This window comes from Stegodyphus dumicola, chromosome 1, assembly GCF_044657685.1.
Source record: "Stegodyphus dumicola isolate Sdum_Otavi_A_Nest chromosome 1, ASM4465768v1".
In the NCBI taxonomy this organism is placed as follows: Eukaryota; Metazoa; Arthropoda; class Arachnida; order Araneae; family Eresidae; genus Stegodyphus; species Stegodyphus dumicola.
Genome location: NC_140768.1, coordinates 89,568,463 through 89,585,799, shown reverse-complemented (window position 1 = coordinate 89,585,799; position 17,337 = coordinate 89,568,463). Strand labels below are relative to the sequence as shown.

Here is a 17,337-nt window from a genome sequence, read left to right as displayed (position 1 = left end):
TTCTATTTTACGAGCTCAAACTAAATATGATCCAAAAACTGAAATATCTAATGGTTGCCACAGAAAAAAAGGAATTCTCCAGCGCAAATGCAAAACGCGTAGCTTGATAATTTCGTTTACCAGTCGTGCGGATTGAAGAAAGTTTCCGAAAATTGTCAAGAAGTGCATTTTCTTGCAAATAAAAGAGGAGTCTAGAAAAGAAAAATAAATTTTTTCAAAAGATATTATCATGAGGATGCTACGTTGAGGCTGAGGGGCTTCACATTCTTGGCGAGGGGAAAAAAAGAGTAAAATTCCAAAAACTGGAAGGGTAATTTAAGCTCTGGAGGGGAAGAAAAGAAGCTGGTGCGTGAGCAGAATCGAAAAATTCATTATTAGTGTCTGGGAGATGATCACATTGTTGCAAATATTTTTATAAATATTTGGGTTTATTTAATTGTATTTTGGGTGTTATGTATTTTTTACTGTTACAAGTTGTTTCATTTATTTATTTATTGTAATTTTAAGAATTTTATTATATAAACTAGTAATATAGATATTGTATCTTTATAAAAATTAGCTGAATAATTATTGTATCCTTATAAGAACAGAATTCATATAATTATTAATTATATATAAATACTATTAAAATTTACTAGAATCTTCAAGTAGTTTAATCAGGACAATTAGTTAATTTCGTTGCATAAGCTAAATTCAAAAACAAAAAGAACACATTGCAAATAAAGTAGGAAAAAAGGAATAATCATCTTTCGAAGGGGAAAAAATTAAATTATATTTAATCAAAAAGATAAAAAAAAAATTAAAAAAAAGATATTTTGCAATAAAACGTTAAGATTATCCTTGATTTGGAACTGGCAAAAAATGTCGGTTAAAATTTTTCTTTTTTCATTCGATAATGTTTATATATGCTGGATTACAATTAAATTACGTGTAGTTGTGGTTACAAACAATTTCTTAATTAATTACCAGCTGAGCCCGTTTAAATACTAACTGGACTCAATAAATTCTATGCATGTATATGTAATAATAAATTGGTCGAAGTGAGAATTTAGTAGAACTATTCACTAATAATTATGGTTGGAGTGGCAGGGACAATGATAGCAGATAGCTGGAAGTTGCTGTGTTGTAGATAACTGGAAATGGTGGAATACTGATGGCATCTTACTAGATGTAACTTTTGAAGAATCGCAAATAATTTGATAATCGGATCATCTCTTTATTATTTGACGATTCTTATCAAAATTTCTTATTATAGGGCACAGCAAAATGGGGGGGGGGGGGGGGAACCTACACTCCCCAAAAAATTTAAACCACGTAACTGCACTTTTTTTTAAAACAATGGTGAACTAGAGCTTAGCAAGAGACGTGGCCTATTCAGGCATATGCAAGTAGCAAAAGAGTGACTTATAAAGTAGCAATCACTATTTATAATCTCAAAACGCTTTGTTTTAATCCTGAACAGCAACTGGGCAGTCTGCAGAAAAGCGGAAGAGTGCAGGGAAAGAATGACGTCAGTGCAGGAGCAAATGGGGCTGTCTTTTAATTCGGATTAGAAACTTAAAGGTCTATTCCGAATTAAATGTCTTTTAGATTTCATATGTGTATATATATAAAGAGAGAGACAGAGCATATATGTATTATAGCATAGTAACTTATTATCCAATACGTATTAGTTCTGGTGTCACTACGGACTATCAGTTTCTTTAAAGCAAGACATTACACAAATTACGAAATTTAAGTTTTTATACGGTCTCTAGGTCCCTAACGTTATAGTTCATAAACTAATTCTAAGGAACTGACTTATTTATTTTTAAAGTACGAGATCTTTTTTGAGGGTTATATACAAACTGAAAACTGAAATATTTTAATTTGAGCGTAATTAGAAATGAAAACACCAGTTCAGAAAAAGGTTTCTGATATTGCAGATTAAGTGACGAGCACTATATGCAGATTATCATGAAACATTTTGATCGACAAAAATTTCATAAAAAGAGATCTTATCGACAGAATCTTATACAATTTTGTGTTCTAGAACAATGCTACGCTTTAGCATTGGAACATACATAACTCATAATATTATTTGCATAAATTAAAAGTAAAAATCATTTCTAGTGAATTATTTTAATATTGGATTGTAATCCTAAAGCAATAGCATGCGACTATTATTAACGTAGTTCCAACTTAGTATTTATAAACTACTTATTCAAAAAATTCGAGAGTTAAAGGAAAGCCAAAGGAAATGGCTAGAGTTCCAAGTTTTGAAATTAAATATTTAGGTCTTTCGTTTCGGTGAAAGGGTGTCAGACATCTTGTATTTCATTTCTTAAAATCACCATCAACGTTTATTAAATTTAACTATAGGCATCGGGGGGATAGCATAAAAATTATAATTTCTACAAAATTCACTTAAATTTAGAAATTACAAAATGTGAATATTATCGTCATTTAAAACTTTTTTTGTATTTGGAAATATATGTCTATGACCAACAGTTGCGAAAAAAAAAAAAAAAAAAAAAGACTGCGTAAAGATTTTGTGACGCACTGCATAAACGTTTTGGATGGATTTTAAATTCTTGAGCACACCGGATATTGATTCTGATTGGGTAGATATTACTCACAATTTAAACTTTTAAAACAGTCAAGCAAAATTCTAAAAAATACAAAGAAATTACTGAGCTGGTTTCTTTTCTGAGTGAAGCGATACGCTTGTGATAGTTTCGAACATTTTCCTTCTAAACAACTAAAAGAACTATTTCAGTACTATTCTTTCTTTAAAATAGCTCATTGTAAACTATCAGAATAGAAGAAATTGGAAAGCTTTATTTCTACTTAGATTTAACTCAATTTGTTCGGAGAGGTATTCTTGTAACAAGCATAAAAATAAATTTAGAAGAGCATGAAGAAAACATATAATGCCGTATAAAAAAGTATATTTCATGAGAAAGACATTTCTTGCTCTTTTATTCTTCTTGACAGAAATATATTTACAATAAGACCTTCCGAAGCAGAGATTATACTCATCCTAGAAATATTGGAGACAGTTACGTATCTAACATACGCTTTAAATCTGCATCGATACATTATTACATGAAAAGCCATGAGTACGTTTCCTAGACACGAATGTACAATATAAATGCTAAAATGTATTGTTTAAAACAGCAGCAATATAGCACCTCTCTCGCAAGTTAAGAAACACTAATCAACAAATTTCTTTACCCAAAACAAACTAAATTGCGTTTTAAAGAAAAATCTTTCATTATGATGATTGATTTCAATCAGAATACGGTAAAGACCCACAAAAATCAATGCACAATATTTCAAAACCCCATTCAGCTGCCAAGCTCAGAAATTAGTTCAAACAAATATGGTTATGGTTATCGGTGGATCAGTTGATCTAATCACTAACTAATAATTTGGTTAAAATCGGCCTTCTTAATTGTGAAGTATATTTGTAGGTAGATTTAAAAAAAAATTTCAAAATAAGAAAACGCCATTGAAAACATTTTTGTAAATGGACTACGACCAACGGATGCGAAAATAAATATTGGATAAAAGATTTTGTGAACACGGGGTATAGTGAAACTTCGGTTAACGAAATTAATTCGTTTTCGAAGGCCATATGTCATCCAAAATATTAATAAACTGAAGCTGTTTTCACTGTGTAAATTAATACAGACGGATTAATCCATTCCTGAGCCTTCGCTGATTTCTTACTGATTTCTTACCTAAAATTCACTACGGTAAATTGTAAACTGGTTCATGCACAGAACCAATGGGAATCATTATGAGATTAGACGGCATAAGCGGCAAGTGATGAGAAAGAGGAAAAGCAAATAAATGTCGCTTGAGAAATCCCCTTCCAATAAAATCTCATTCAACTGTCTCCCTGTAACACCTCTCCTTTTTTAATGCCTTTTAGCTCTACAGGACTTTGCTGGAGACTTTCTAGACCTCCATTCACTCAAGCATTGTCTGATGTGACTTGTTGTTGCCTATGCTTTAAAATGTTTACAAATTAAGAAATTGCTTTGCAAGAGGTTGCTAATGTTTTACTCAGGTAAAATCGTTATATGAATCTTTGCACCTTACCGCATTTTGCACAAATTCCATGGATCGAAAAACTAGGTTGATCTTCTCTCCCCACCTCTTTCTTTGAAGATACTTCCTCCAAAGCTGGCTTTTGTTACCGTTTCTAAAAATACTGCAGTACTTTTTGTTGAGGTCATTTTTATAGTCCAGTAGAAACTCCTCCACGTTTTTATAATTACCTCCCAGGTCCATAATTTTGCTAAAGACAAAGTATCAGTAATGACCAAAATCGCCCTACGTTTTACAGCTCTCAAAAATCTCTGTGTATAACACAGTCTGATTTATAATATCCTCTATAGCGAACTCGTACTTTTGAAAGTCTCTTGCTCTTAGGCTTTGTTAATGAGAATTAAATAGTCGAAAACAAAAAAACAATGTTTCTAAAAATAAACGAGGTGAATTCTCTGCCAGATAATACCTCAAAATATTTTCAAAATCATACATTCCCTCAGTTTTCGCAACTCGACAACAGTTCATCAATCAAGGCACCTTTGGCTCAGATGATTTGTTCGTGAACCAGTTTGTTCACAATGAGAGGCGCTCGGGGTCCGAAGTTCCACTCTAATTTGTGCGGAATGCAAACTCTTCAGTTTCAAAACAAACAATGCCCAACAGATCGCAATAGTTGACCTACATATCAAAGATCTGAAATTGAGGCGAAACTATGCAAAAATATATAATAATCCAGGCGGCCTTCGACTTTTGTACATAATTTGTTCCTGAAAATGTGTGCGAATTTTGAATGTCCGAACGAAGACGGATGTAAGAATAAATAAATAGAAAAACATTAAAACACTGTATTTTAAACTATTTATTTATCAATACATATAATTAAATTAACGAAGCGAATTTTAACGTTTTCAGGTGTTTTCTTTACGCATTTGTCACGAGATAATTGAATAACGCTCTTTTCTTTTCTTGATAAAATGTTATATAACCGGCTGTGTCTTTCTCGGTCGCCCTATATACTTGAGATATTCATTCTACATTGGGATTACATTCTTTCATGGTCGCCAAAATTTTGTCAAGATGCATGAAGGCTTCATTAATCGTTTTTATCATCAGAGCCTTAAAGAGTTTATCAGCTTCTTCTTCATCACTTTCACTGTACATTTCATTTAACTCTTGTTGCTCAATTAAGTATTTTCTTCAGAATTTATAAAATACTCATATTTTTTCTTTAAATTTGATTCCCAAATGACTATAAGATATTCCTTGTCCTTTCCTTTCGATGTTATGTGATGCTTGATAAACTAATATTGGCTTCAGTTTTAAAACACAATTTTTGTAACATGGACAAAACTTTTTAAGTAACTGATTCTTTTTTAAAGGTGCGAAGTAGCTAATTGTGCGAAAGTCGAAGGCCGCCTGTATAAAACTTTTGCATTTTGATATATATGACCAAAAGCTGCTGAGAAAAATGTCTTCATGTCAAAATCCAAAACGCTAAGGAAAATTTTAACATGTGTTTTTGGCACCTGTGCAGAAATATGAGTTCGTTGATCATCTGACATTTGCCGTAGGTGAATGAATGTATTATCCTAGAGTAATATGTGTAGCTTTTAACGAAGAATTTGACAATATTAAGTACTCTAAATATAACTCTTGGATATTTACCTCGAGAAAATTCAAAACTCTGTATAACGAATGCAATGCTGATTCTAAACGACATTCATTATCAACAGCAAAATATGACAAAAAGAAAAGAAGAAGAAAGAAATCCGACCTCATGACCTCCCGCCGATTCCATGTTTTAAAATAGCAACCAGCTTTAAGTAAAGTATCACTTCCGGTTGATCGTTTGTACACAAATTCCGAGCTGTTGCTCTTATAGATAGAGAGGACTGGAATACGAAATTTTGGCTTATATTTTATTACGTGTAATTGCTCATGTGCAAACACCAGTTTTTCTATATTTATGCTAACATAATCAAGTGTTTGCTCCTTTATTTTTTTATTAAAAATTATATTTTATAAGGCAGTTAAATAAAATAATTTATTTGGTTTCTAATAAAAGGCAATAAAATAATATTTAAAATAAATATTTTTCTTTAAATGGCGGGGCGCTTTATTTAATAGTCATTAGCTTGCGCCACTACAAGGGCTGGAAGTGGTGGCCATTTCATTATAGAAGTACCTAATACATGGTCACCATTTGATTATTTCAAATGTGGTATGGGCTTCAAGTAAAGTGTCATTTCCGGTTGTCCATTAAGATCTATTATGAGATCCAAGTAAACTATTGAAATAATAGGTTACGTTATTAAATAAATTGCAATAATATGTTACGCTGATTTTTAGAAAACTGCTGTAAACTGGTTCTTCAAGTAAAAAGCCACTTCCCGGTAATCCATTAAAAACTGTTATGGAATCCAAGTAAGCAACCACTTCCGGTTGTCCAGTTTTACTTGAATTCTAATCAACTCTTTATATAAACGGATAAATCTTAAATATGGAAAGCATAAATTTTTGGAAATTTGATTTCAGAGTTTTTGTAACCAATCGTCACACACAGAGAAATAGACATCAAACGTGTTATGAAAATCCTAATTTTTATGCACTGAAAACTCCCTATCTAATACTTGGACAGAAACATTACTTTTCTTACTTATGTATATCGGTTGGCGAGAGGAAAATTATAGGTATTAGAAAACGAAATTCTTAGAAAATTAAGAAAGTGTAAAGTACAAATATCGAAATTTTAAATTTATAAAATGAAGTTAAAAGTTCGAGATAAGTAAATTTTAACTTAAATGCATCTTTTGAGAAATCGTTTTCGCAGGAGTTAAATTTTTACAAAGTGATAACTCCAACAGCTATTAATAAATTTGTGTAAAATTTGGCATATCTGTTTATACATATTTTTTGAAGACATAATAATTTATATTAAATTTATGCACTTCTAAATTTTAAACGAACATAAAATGTTAGCGAAAACCCTGAGGTCGCCATTTCATTTTCTAATAGCTCATTTTTTAATCTGAATAATACAAATGTCCTCTTGAGAAGAAATCATATTAAAACAATGTGAAAGAGAATGAATACTTTAAAAATATGGAATTTTTTAAAACACTTTATTACTACCAAACTTAAAAAAACTGGGCTTGGTCTTCTTTTTCTTTCCTTCCCCTCCCCTTTTTTTTCGAGAAAAATTAAGTTTAAGATTTTACAAAATTGCTTTTATATGTTTTGTGAAGATGTTTCTAAAAATTAAATCGCATTTAAATGTTAAAAAGGGGATGAAGGAAGAACAGGCTTATTCAGATAATGTCTAGTGATTATGCTCGGAATTTTCTAATATATGAAAAGCCAAGTCAAATTAGGCATTTTCGAATTTTACACTCGCAGAGGCTAAAACCCTCGCCATCACTGACATGCGCTAAATCTGAAAGCAAATCATCTCATCCGACCCCTTCTCTAAAGCATTTTGTAAAGATATCTCATAATAAAACCAAACAGGCATTATTGTGGAACAGCAATATCAATGCGACCAACACGCTTGCATTTGCCAGCAAAAGGTTTTTTAATTTTTTTTTTTTTTTTTTTTTTTTTTCAATCGCTAATGATATGGATGTAAGTTCTGAGCGTAAACGAAATGAATTTTCTCATTGGTCGACGATGGCAATTCTAGCTAGAACAAAGGTGCAGGCGGAAGGGTACAAAATTCCCCTAACGCGCAGCTGTAGAATATCGATTCGATGAAGTAGCTGCTGTTGAAAACTTTGGAAGCACCCTTTTCGGAGCAGACAGGGCTTGATCAACTTTGTGGTACTCTGAAACAGTTGACTGACTGTCTCTGTTCATATTTAAGATAAGAACATATTTACTTTAGAATGCAGTATATTACAAGCACATTTCTCTCATACAATATCTAAGAATTGCGTCCATATTATAATTAACAATGTTAAAATAGTGCTATTAAAAAATTACTTGTATTTTCAAGGAATTTAATCAGGAAAATAAGTTTACTGGTTTCCGAGTTCAAAACAAAAATCAGTTTTCGAAACAAACTAAATCAGCATTCAAAACAAAAAGAAAATACTCTTAATAACGGAAGAATAAAGCTCACTAGGAATGAAGAATTTGAAATAGAAATTACATTAAAGAACGATGTTTAAAAGAGAGCTCGAACACTTGTCATTACATCAAACTTTCGTAAAAATGGCGGTTAGATTTCTTTCGTTTTTCAAGAAATCACAAACTTTTCTATTTTATTTGATCCAGTTACCTTACTATTCTGTGTGTACTTTCCCTTCTAGTTTTATCAACACCCACCAGAATGCAAATTAGTTGAACTATGAATAACCGCAGAGGTCTTTAATTTAGAGCAAAAGATCCCAATAGGTACAGTATGGACACGTGGTGCTCGATGAAATTTTAAAGGTGTCAATGATGATCAAGGGATGGACTGATGGTCGGTAGCTGAATAGGGACTGCCATAATCATAATCGCCCTAATTAAGATCCCACGCGTTTAAAAAAATAAAATTAATAACTAAGTGTTTGTTGATATAAAGCTATATCATGTAGTAAGGAAGAAATCGTATAAAATAAATATAAAGGATAAAATACACAAAACTTATTTAGCATATTTTAAAAATCAATAACTTTTTTTTAAAAAAAATGTATAAATATAATGTGCAGTAAGTGCATCTTGAAAAAATGAATGGCAAAAACACACACACACACACACCAAAAAAAAAAAAAAAAAAAAAAACTATTCGAAGAACCCAAAACTTCCTCAAAATATATTGTTATACACAAGTCAGTAGCAAAATTCAAAAGATGAGATGATTTGAATGCTCGCTTCCAGGACATTGAAAATTTGAATGTACTAGCATGGTTTATAGAACCACTGAGTTGCAATGTATTAGATTTTGATATTATGATAGTGAGTTGACAGCAGGTGAAGGAAGAATGTTCAAATATAAATCTTATTCAAAACACATGTATACCCTAAGTTTTGCAAATTTGGAAGTCTTCTCGCAGAAATATCCCAAAATTCAAGTAGTTACCAAAAAACGTTATTCACTTTTCCCTCTTCTCACCTAGTGAAAGCAACTCTTAGTTAATTATGTTATCTTTAATTATGTGCGTGCAATTATTTGTATTACTATTACGTTGAATGCTGTATATTATAGAGAACAATATTAGGGGATCCAAAAGATCGTGCAATTAAAGGATTGGAATCTGATTTAGATACAGATTGACCGTCACTCTGATACGTTTCGTTGTTGACTGAATTTAATTGATCCTCTTAAGCTAGAGTAAGCCGCTTCATGAATACTTCGAGTCGAACTAAGGTTTAATAGTGGGTGTCCAGTTTGTATTTTATAGTCAATCTGCCTTGAACGAATGTTCTGAATTTTCCCAAATCAGCAGAATTTATTTCCATTATACTTTTATGTTTGCGTAACTGCATGTTGATGGTTTAACAAACAATTTTTACTTTAAACCTTCACCTTGAGTTGTGATACTTGCAATCAGAAGGTACGCGGAAGCTTTCAGAACTGTATTTATTTATCTAGCAGGTTTGGCATTGTATTTATTTACTTAGCTGGTTTGGTACTGTTATTTATCTAGTCGGTTGGGTAATGTATTTATTTATTTAGCTGGTTTGATAGAAATGGTAGCATTGGCTGCTAATTGCAATACATGCATAACAGTGATGACTGATTTCGATTACAGTTGCAGATTTCTCTGCTGAGGACCTTGACAAAATTAAAGTCGTTGCTGCAACACTACGGGTCCTGCCGGACTCTTCCAAACAGTACGTCCATTGCTTCATCGTCCTTGTCGTGATACACGCATTGCAGTTGGTGGTTGTTCTTTGAAAAATTCTTGTAAATACCAAACTTTTTATTTCTTGTAAATATCCGTCATTAAAATGACTTTTCACTTCTCATATTTTTCGCACTTAACAATGTTTCTGAACTCATAATTCACATTACAACACACATCGTACATAGTACCTGAAAGCCGTTCTTCAACCCAAACGCTCGTAAACCGAAACAATTTTTCTCCATAGGACTTAATGTAGAATGGATTAATTGACAATAGCAGAAATAGCAGAAAAAGTTCTAAACTTAAGAATCGTCAAGGTCTCTGACCTAATCAACCTAATCTGACCATAATTTTCTCCATCCCAAATCAGTGATCTTGTAATTCCACTTACTGCCAGGCTTCATTAATTACAGTCAAGTAATGTAAAATATTAAAATTATTTACAGAAATAACTGAGTGTTAATTATGCGGCATAGTTACCTCAAAATCCCTTTTGAAAACCATATGTTGCCGACTTTTCATAACTGTATTCGTAATATTGCTCGTGATCTGAAGCATTTTTTGTTCAGAGAATTTGATCGTGAACCCAAATTTCGTGAAGTGAGACGTTCGTGATCCGAGTTTCCACTGTCTTACGAAAATTATTTTTGCCATGTTCTATCATTCTTTAAAGTTATATCATTTCTATTAGTCCCACTAGAATATTCTATTTTTAATGTCCATTTCCCATAGGTGAAGTACATTAGAAGTAATATTATAATGACATACGGGGATTACTTTAAAATCGTTTGGTACATACACTTATTTGTAATTTTCCTAAAACCAAACTAATGGTGTATATATATATATATATATATAATAAATTTTCGAACATCCTTACGTAAATGTTTTAAAGCGAATAACTAATTACAGATATAAAAATTGTTGTGTTCGGTAAATAACTATTATATTTCAGAAAGAAAACAAAAGTGATGTGTAACCATGCAATACCTACCATTATACTTTGGCTTTTTATACATATTTCTTTCTAAACTTACTTTTGATCTTCCTAGAGAAATCTGTTCGAAAGAATGTTCTGAAACTGATGACAAATGACTGTCACGCGATCTAATGGACAAGTTCAGGTAGTACGGTAGTGAAAGAAAAAATTCTGGGGTAGAAAAACATTTCATTTGTCATATTTGTTATTTCTCGCTGTATGTCGTTTGACAGAAATCGATATAGAAATGAAAGAATTTTCTCGAAAACATGGGTGTTGTCATATTTAAAGCGTTAGAAACAAATGTTACCATATTGGATGCAATTTAATTATTTATTTCTGAAGGAAACATTAGGTCTGCAATTTAGTGACTAAACCATTCAATGCAAAAGTCGTAGAAATTTTTTCTTATTTTCTCACGATGTATCATGAAATTAGAATTCATGTCAACAGAGATGTTTAGCTGTTACATTCCAGCTCCTTCTCTGGAATAATATTCGTTGATTATAATATCACTGTTAAGATTTTTGTCGTTTTCAGAATTCACATTTTTACCTTAAAATCCTTTGTCTGAAAAATTAACGTATTTCTCTTATTATGCACATAGGTCGGGTCAAAATGTTGTTGTAGTTCGTATTTGAAATTTGCAGTTAAAAGTATTTGTCATGTACCCCTAACATATATCTAAATTATATTTCTTGTTATTGCAGGTACGCCACCATAGATGCTGAATGTGATATCCTATTATGCAATTGTGCCGTGATAGAATTGTACTGTACAAATACGGGGATAATTCAACAACATTGATTTACAGCAAACTATTGCCAGTCTAAAAGAACAACGCAATGAATCGAAGTAATATGTATTGATGTCTTCAGAGATTTCGGAGTATTACAATAAGATGAACCACAGTCAGTCAGACTGTCAACTGTAACAATAGATAAAAATGCAACAGTCATTGAGGATCTCATCCAAAATGACAAATGCATCACCACCACCAGACGGATGATGGAGCACACAAGTATGACAAAAGAATCTGTATTAACACTGATCCAATTATTGGGATACATCAACTGATCCAGTTATTCCAGTTATTGGGATCTATATGGGTTCGATGTCAGTAGACAAGGAAGGTAATATAAATAAGTAAGAATGTGCATGATGTTCTTTTGCAAAGTTTCTTTTGGGATTGTTCAGAGGGCTTTCATTGAGTCATTACGTGCAGTGAAACCTGGGTATTTTATTTCAATCCTAAGAGCAAGCAGTCGATGCAACGGATGTGTATTCGTGTAATGGAAGCAAAGATTGCCTATAATGCAGTAAATCATAAGGATCATATACTGAGTGACCAAAGAAAAACTGCTTCTACTTACAAAATTTCATATTTCCAGTACTTAGCCAGTTACAATGAAACTACACAGCTACAATGAAATGTGTATTACTTTCCCATGGACCTATGTATATTGCTTGTTCAAAGTTCGTGAGGTTTATTTTGCTACTTCTAAATACCTGTTTCCTTCAGATTTTTCCCTTATCAAATTAACATTCATGTATATTTTTTTAAGTTATATATAGTGCACGGACTAATCTTCTGTTCGTTTAAAATTTATCAAAAACGCTTTTACTACGTTGAAAGATATATGCAAGGTATATAATACGACGCGATCAAGCCTTTCCATAGAAAAACAAATACAAAAGCTTAAAAGTTTCTCATTGCCATATCGTTTCGAGCTTTCGTAGCAGCGTCCAACACTATTTTCTAACCCCATCATAACTTCCTCAAAACTAAGTTTTGACAGTATCTGGTAGCTTACCATTTTTTTCGCAACCACAACATCAAGTGTCCTCGTGTAAATGTTAGTACTGGTTTCTAATTCCATGACAAGCATGCGTCCACAACAGTAAGTAGCTTACCAGGTTCTCGCTACCATATCGTTCAGGTATCTGGTGTTGATGCATGAAACTATTTTTTAATCCTATCACAACCTGCCGAAAGCTGAAATTTGACGTAAATGACTACCAGTTTCTCAGTGTCTCATAGTCAAGGCCCTAGAGTCAATATCCAAGACTAATTTTAATCCCACGACAATCTTCTCAAAATTAATTTTCGACAACATTAGGGTAGCTCACCAATTTCTTGGTACCATAGCGTTCAGAGTTCAAAAACTGTTCTATAATTCCAGTTACATTTCTTACAGAACTTAAGTTTTGACAATAACAGGTACTTCGCCAGTTTCACGATATCACATCTCTTGAGGCTTTGGCTCACCAGCTCTATTACGCCACATCACTCAAGGCCCTGGTTTAATGTCCAAGACTATTTTGTAATCCCGTAATAACTTCCCTAAAACTAAATTTAAATAACGTCAGGTAGCTCACCAGTTTCTCGGGATCGCGTTTTCAAAACCGTGGTATCACTGCCCAAGACTCTTTCATAATCCAATCACAATCTCTCCGAAAATAGGCAGGTGATTGATGTCACCAAATCATGGGTACCGCTTTCGGTATTAATGTTGTATCATTTCATACTGTGAAGATGTGGAACCGAAAGTTAAAAAAACGGACTATGACATTCTAGAAGCAGAGCGCTCTGGCTGGCCTACTGATGTTGATAAGGGCCAAAGGCTTTGAAAAACTAACAAAATGTTGACAGGAAACCATAAATTTGGGTTATGGTTATTACCCGTACTAAAGGTACTGCTTTCATGTTTTTTTCTAACTTTATTAAGAACGTTTGTTGGTGGAAAACCATAGTTACAACCAGATAATTGTGTGGGGCATGGTCAGCTGATCAATCTTACATTTACAGAGTGTTGCCATATGGTTGTATTTTCCGTACGCTATTTATATTGGTACGTAAAATGATGACGATATCCGGAGCAGCATTTAAAAGTTCTTACTTCACAAAGTTTAAACAAATTGTTAACAGAAAAATACACTCAGTACTTGAAAACAGTGGAAAATTTCAAAATGTTTAATTATGTTTTGATTCCAAGCTGAGAATGGCAATGGTTGTAAAGTAATTTAAAATGGAATCCTATGTTTAAAGACTCTTATTTTTGAAAACACTTTTCTATACTTAAAATTGAGAATTTTTAGAATAATACAATTAACAGAATGCTATAAGCCTTATAGTTATTATGATCTAATTCTATCATATGCATTCTGCGAACTGTTTTGATTTTAGTTTTTAAGATATTATGTGATCAATGAGCTTTAAGGTATGACTTGCCTATTTAGTTATTAATGATTATTACTTTAGTTATTATTTCAAGCGTTAGCATTGACATCAGCACCTTGTAGAGTTTCATGCGTTTGCTTATTCGATTCATTAGAGAATCTGGGACTTACTAGTTAGAGTATAAAAGTAAAGCTTTTTTATTTGTCTTCTCTTTCATTCAACACTCTGTGACTCTGCTGTGAAAAAGAGGCTTTTTCCTACTCTCTTGTTTTTTTTCACTCACTGTTATTCATCACTGTCCATTCTGATAGATAGGAACTCAATATTTTATTAGCTGTTCGCTACTGACAGGAATTTTGCCTTTGTTATTGAACTCAAAAGAATTGTCTACTTATCAAAATGGACCGCATTCTTCCATCAACACCAACCATAATATAGCCCATTCATATTTTGTTCTCTTATTTGACAGAAAGTTTCCAACATTCTTCATAGATTCAATTGTTCTATTGTTTTCTTTTCCTGTAATAAAATAATAACTTGTTTGTTCTATCATGAAAACTGAAAATTCAGAAATGTGGTTTATTTAACATAAAATAAATTAACAGAACCTGAAATACTGATTTATAGAGAATGGCACTTAAACCTATGAAAACGGAATTTTTGAATTTTCAATCGAATTTACAGGTTAATAATTTAAGCTGGATTCTCTAGATCAGTGGGCCCATAAGCAGCCGAGCGATAAAGGCTCTGAATATTGGCATTCAGTAAGGGGTTCGAATCCCCGCGAACGTACTGGCTGCCTAGGCGCTTTTCGCAGTTTTTCCTATTTATAACGTGTATATAAGTTTCCGTTAGAAAGTCCTCCACGAAAGCATCTCTTCCCTTGGGCAAATAGCCCTCGAGTACTTTGCCGTAACCAAATAAACTAAAATCAAACCAACCCTATATCAGTGGTATCAATTGCACGCGGGCAGCATGCACAATCTGAAAGCAGCTGAGGGGTCGAATTTTTAACCAAAATAAAAAGTTTTTTTAAATAAGAAAACAAATTTTTTAATAAATTTTACATTTATTTACTGAATATTTATCAAAACATATATAAATATTAATAATAACGAAGAAAGCGAAAAAAATTGCAATCTATATGTATTTTCTGTTTGAAATCTAAAGGTTGATATCAGCAAAAAAAAATTTCCGTTGTTTACACTTTGTAATTCATATAAATTATAAATTGACAGTTAAATGTTAAGTTTCTCACACTGACGTAAGCACAAAATACCTTTTTTTACCTTAAATAAATAAATTAAGAAAATTTTCTACATGGAACAATATTTGATAATAAATTATGACAACCTATTATCTTTTTTTATTAAATTTTTCTTTGATGCATGCAGAAAAGAATATATAGTAGGTATATATATACACACACACGCACATACACGTAAATAATTATAAACTCCTTTATTTCTTACTACAGTTTTCAGTTATAACACTTCATGGTGCTTATATTTTGATATAGTCTGTAACCTTTGAGAAAAATTACTACAGAAACTATCTTTATATGAATTTACAATGCTCATCAACCAACCTGGTTCTTTTTTCAGAAACTATGGAAAAAAACTGCATAAAAGTATTACCAAACAAAGCTATTATTTTTATTGCAAAAATGCGTAAATTAGAATATTTGTCTTTAGACAAGCAAAAAAAAAAAAAAAAAAAAGTTAATCATTTTTGTATTTTTGAATAAGATTTATATCGTAAACTAATTAGCTCCATTTCTAGATTTCTAGGATGTTACTCACGTTTGCTTTTAGTGGTAATGAAAACAGAAAAACCTTGGACTCAAAATCATTAAAATTACCTTTGCCCACATCCTTGCCATAATAATTCCCGTCATAATAATGCTAATTAATTAACGAAAAATGTATTTGAGGGCCGTGTAAAATTGCTTCGGGAGCCGCATGCGCGCCAATTTGGGACCACTGCCGTAGATGATTTAAGAACTCCAAGTTAGAAAAATATCGTTTGTAATTTATTAATAATAATTATTATAATTTATTTATTATAATTTAATTACTTGTTTAAGTACATTAACATGGGAAAATGCATGTAACATGAATTGAAAAACAGTTAACCACGCAATGCTTATTAACTCAAAAAAAATTTTTTTAACTAATATTTCGGTTATAGCAACTTATTAGCGTACTTTCTGATGTTCTTTCTTTTTTCCCCTTTCTGTTCAATTTGCACTCGATCACTTTCCTAACATATTTAACATGTTCTGCGATACTGATATTTTACTTACTTGTTTTTTTTCTTGTTTTTTTTCACTCACTGTTATTCATCACTGTCCATTCTGATAGATAGGAACTCAATATTTTATTAGCTGTTCGCTACTGACAGGAATTTTGCCTTTGTTATTGAACTCAAAAGAATTGTCTACTTATCAAAATGGACCGCATTCTTCTACTTATCAAAATGGACCGCATTCTTCTACTTATCAAAATGGACCGCATTCTGCAAAAAGAGTCCTTTATTCTGTCCGCAAGTACAGACGTCACGCGAAAAAATATTCCAAATGAATTCGGGGACGGTCAGAATGGATATTTCCATTGACATATGATGCCCGAAATTTTTCGAGATCACAATATTTCTTTTGCTTCGTACAAGGAAGTAAAAACTAGCATTTTATCAATTATTTGTCAAACATCATAAAATGTAGGAAACTGAAATTTTTGAGAAAGCAGTAGACAATATGTGCTACAGAGAGTTATTTCTTAGATATGTAAATCTGAATTATGTCCATACGCAATAATTTGTATAAATAATTGCAGTTTATCCATTGTAAATTAAATTTTAAGAGAATGAAGCTGACGAGATAACATTTTCTATGCCCTAACATTTTCTATGATTTTAAAGTTGGAACAAATCAAGATGAATGCTTTCAACATCTACAATTAGCTCACAGTAATGAAGCGCTCCATCTCGGGGCACTATATTCAGATTCTTCGATAAAGATCACACAAGAAGATCTTTGTCAACTATAGTTCCAGAAAATGTGTCGATTGTACAAAACATTACCACATTATGCAAAAGGAACTTAACATTGAATACATAGCTTAACTTAAAATTATTGATGAAGAAATGCATATAAAAATTAGTTTGTCGTTGAATCCTCTTTAAATTAAGAGACCACCAAAAATCGGAGAGTGTCTTAATTTAAATCATAAAATTACTTAGCCCTTTATTTGGCATTGCTACTCAGAAGCAACGTGTATGTTTCCACCATTTGACAATTAAAAGGT

The 17,337-nt window shown here is 32.0% G+C and overlaps 1 pseudogene across 3 annotated transcripts in view; it reads right to left on the bottom strand.

Annotated features, from left to right (window-relative positions):
* LOC118188017 (octopamine receptor beta-2R pseudogene) overlaps positions 1-17,337 on the bottom strand; it is a 414,059-nt pseudogene that overhangs the window by 374,447 nt on the left and 22,275 nt on the right. Inside the window, exon 2 of one of the 3 annotated variants that reach the window (XR_015041426.1) lies at positions 14,268-14,551. The exons of the other annotated variants lie outside the window; for them this stretch is intronic. The product of XR_015041426.1 is annotated as an octopamine receptor beta-2R pseudogene, transcript variant X3 (transcript). Of the gene's footprint in view, positions 1-14,267; positions 14,552-17,337 lie in introns of those variants that run through there. 3 annotated transcript variants of the gene reach the window in all.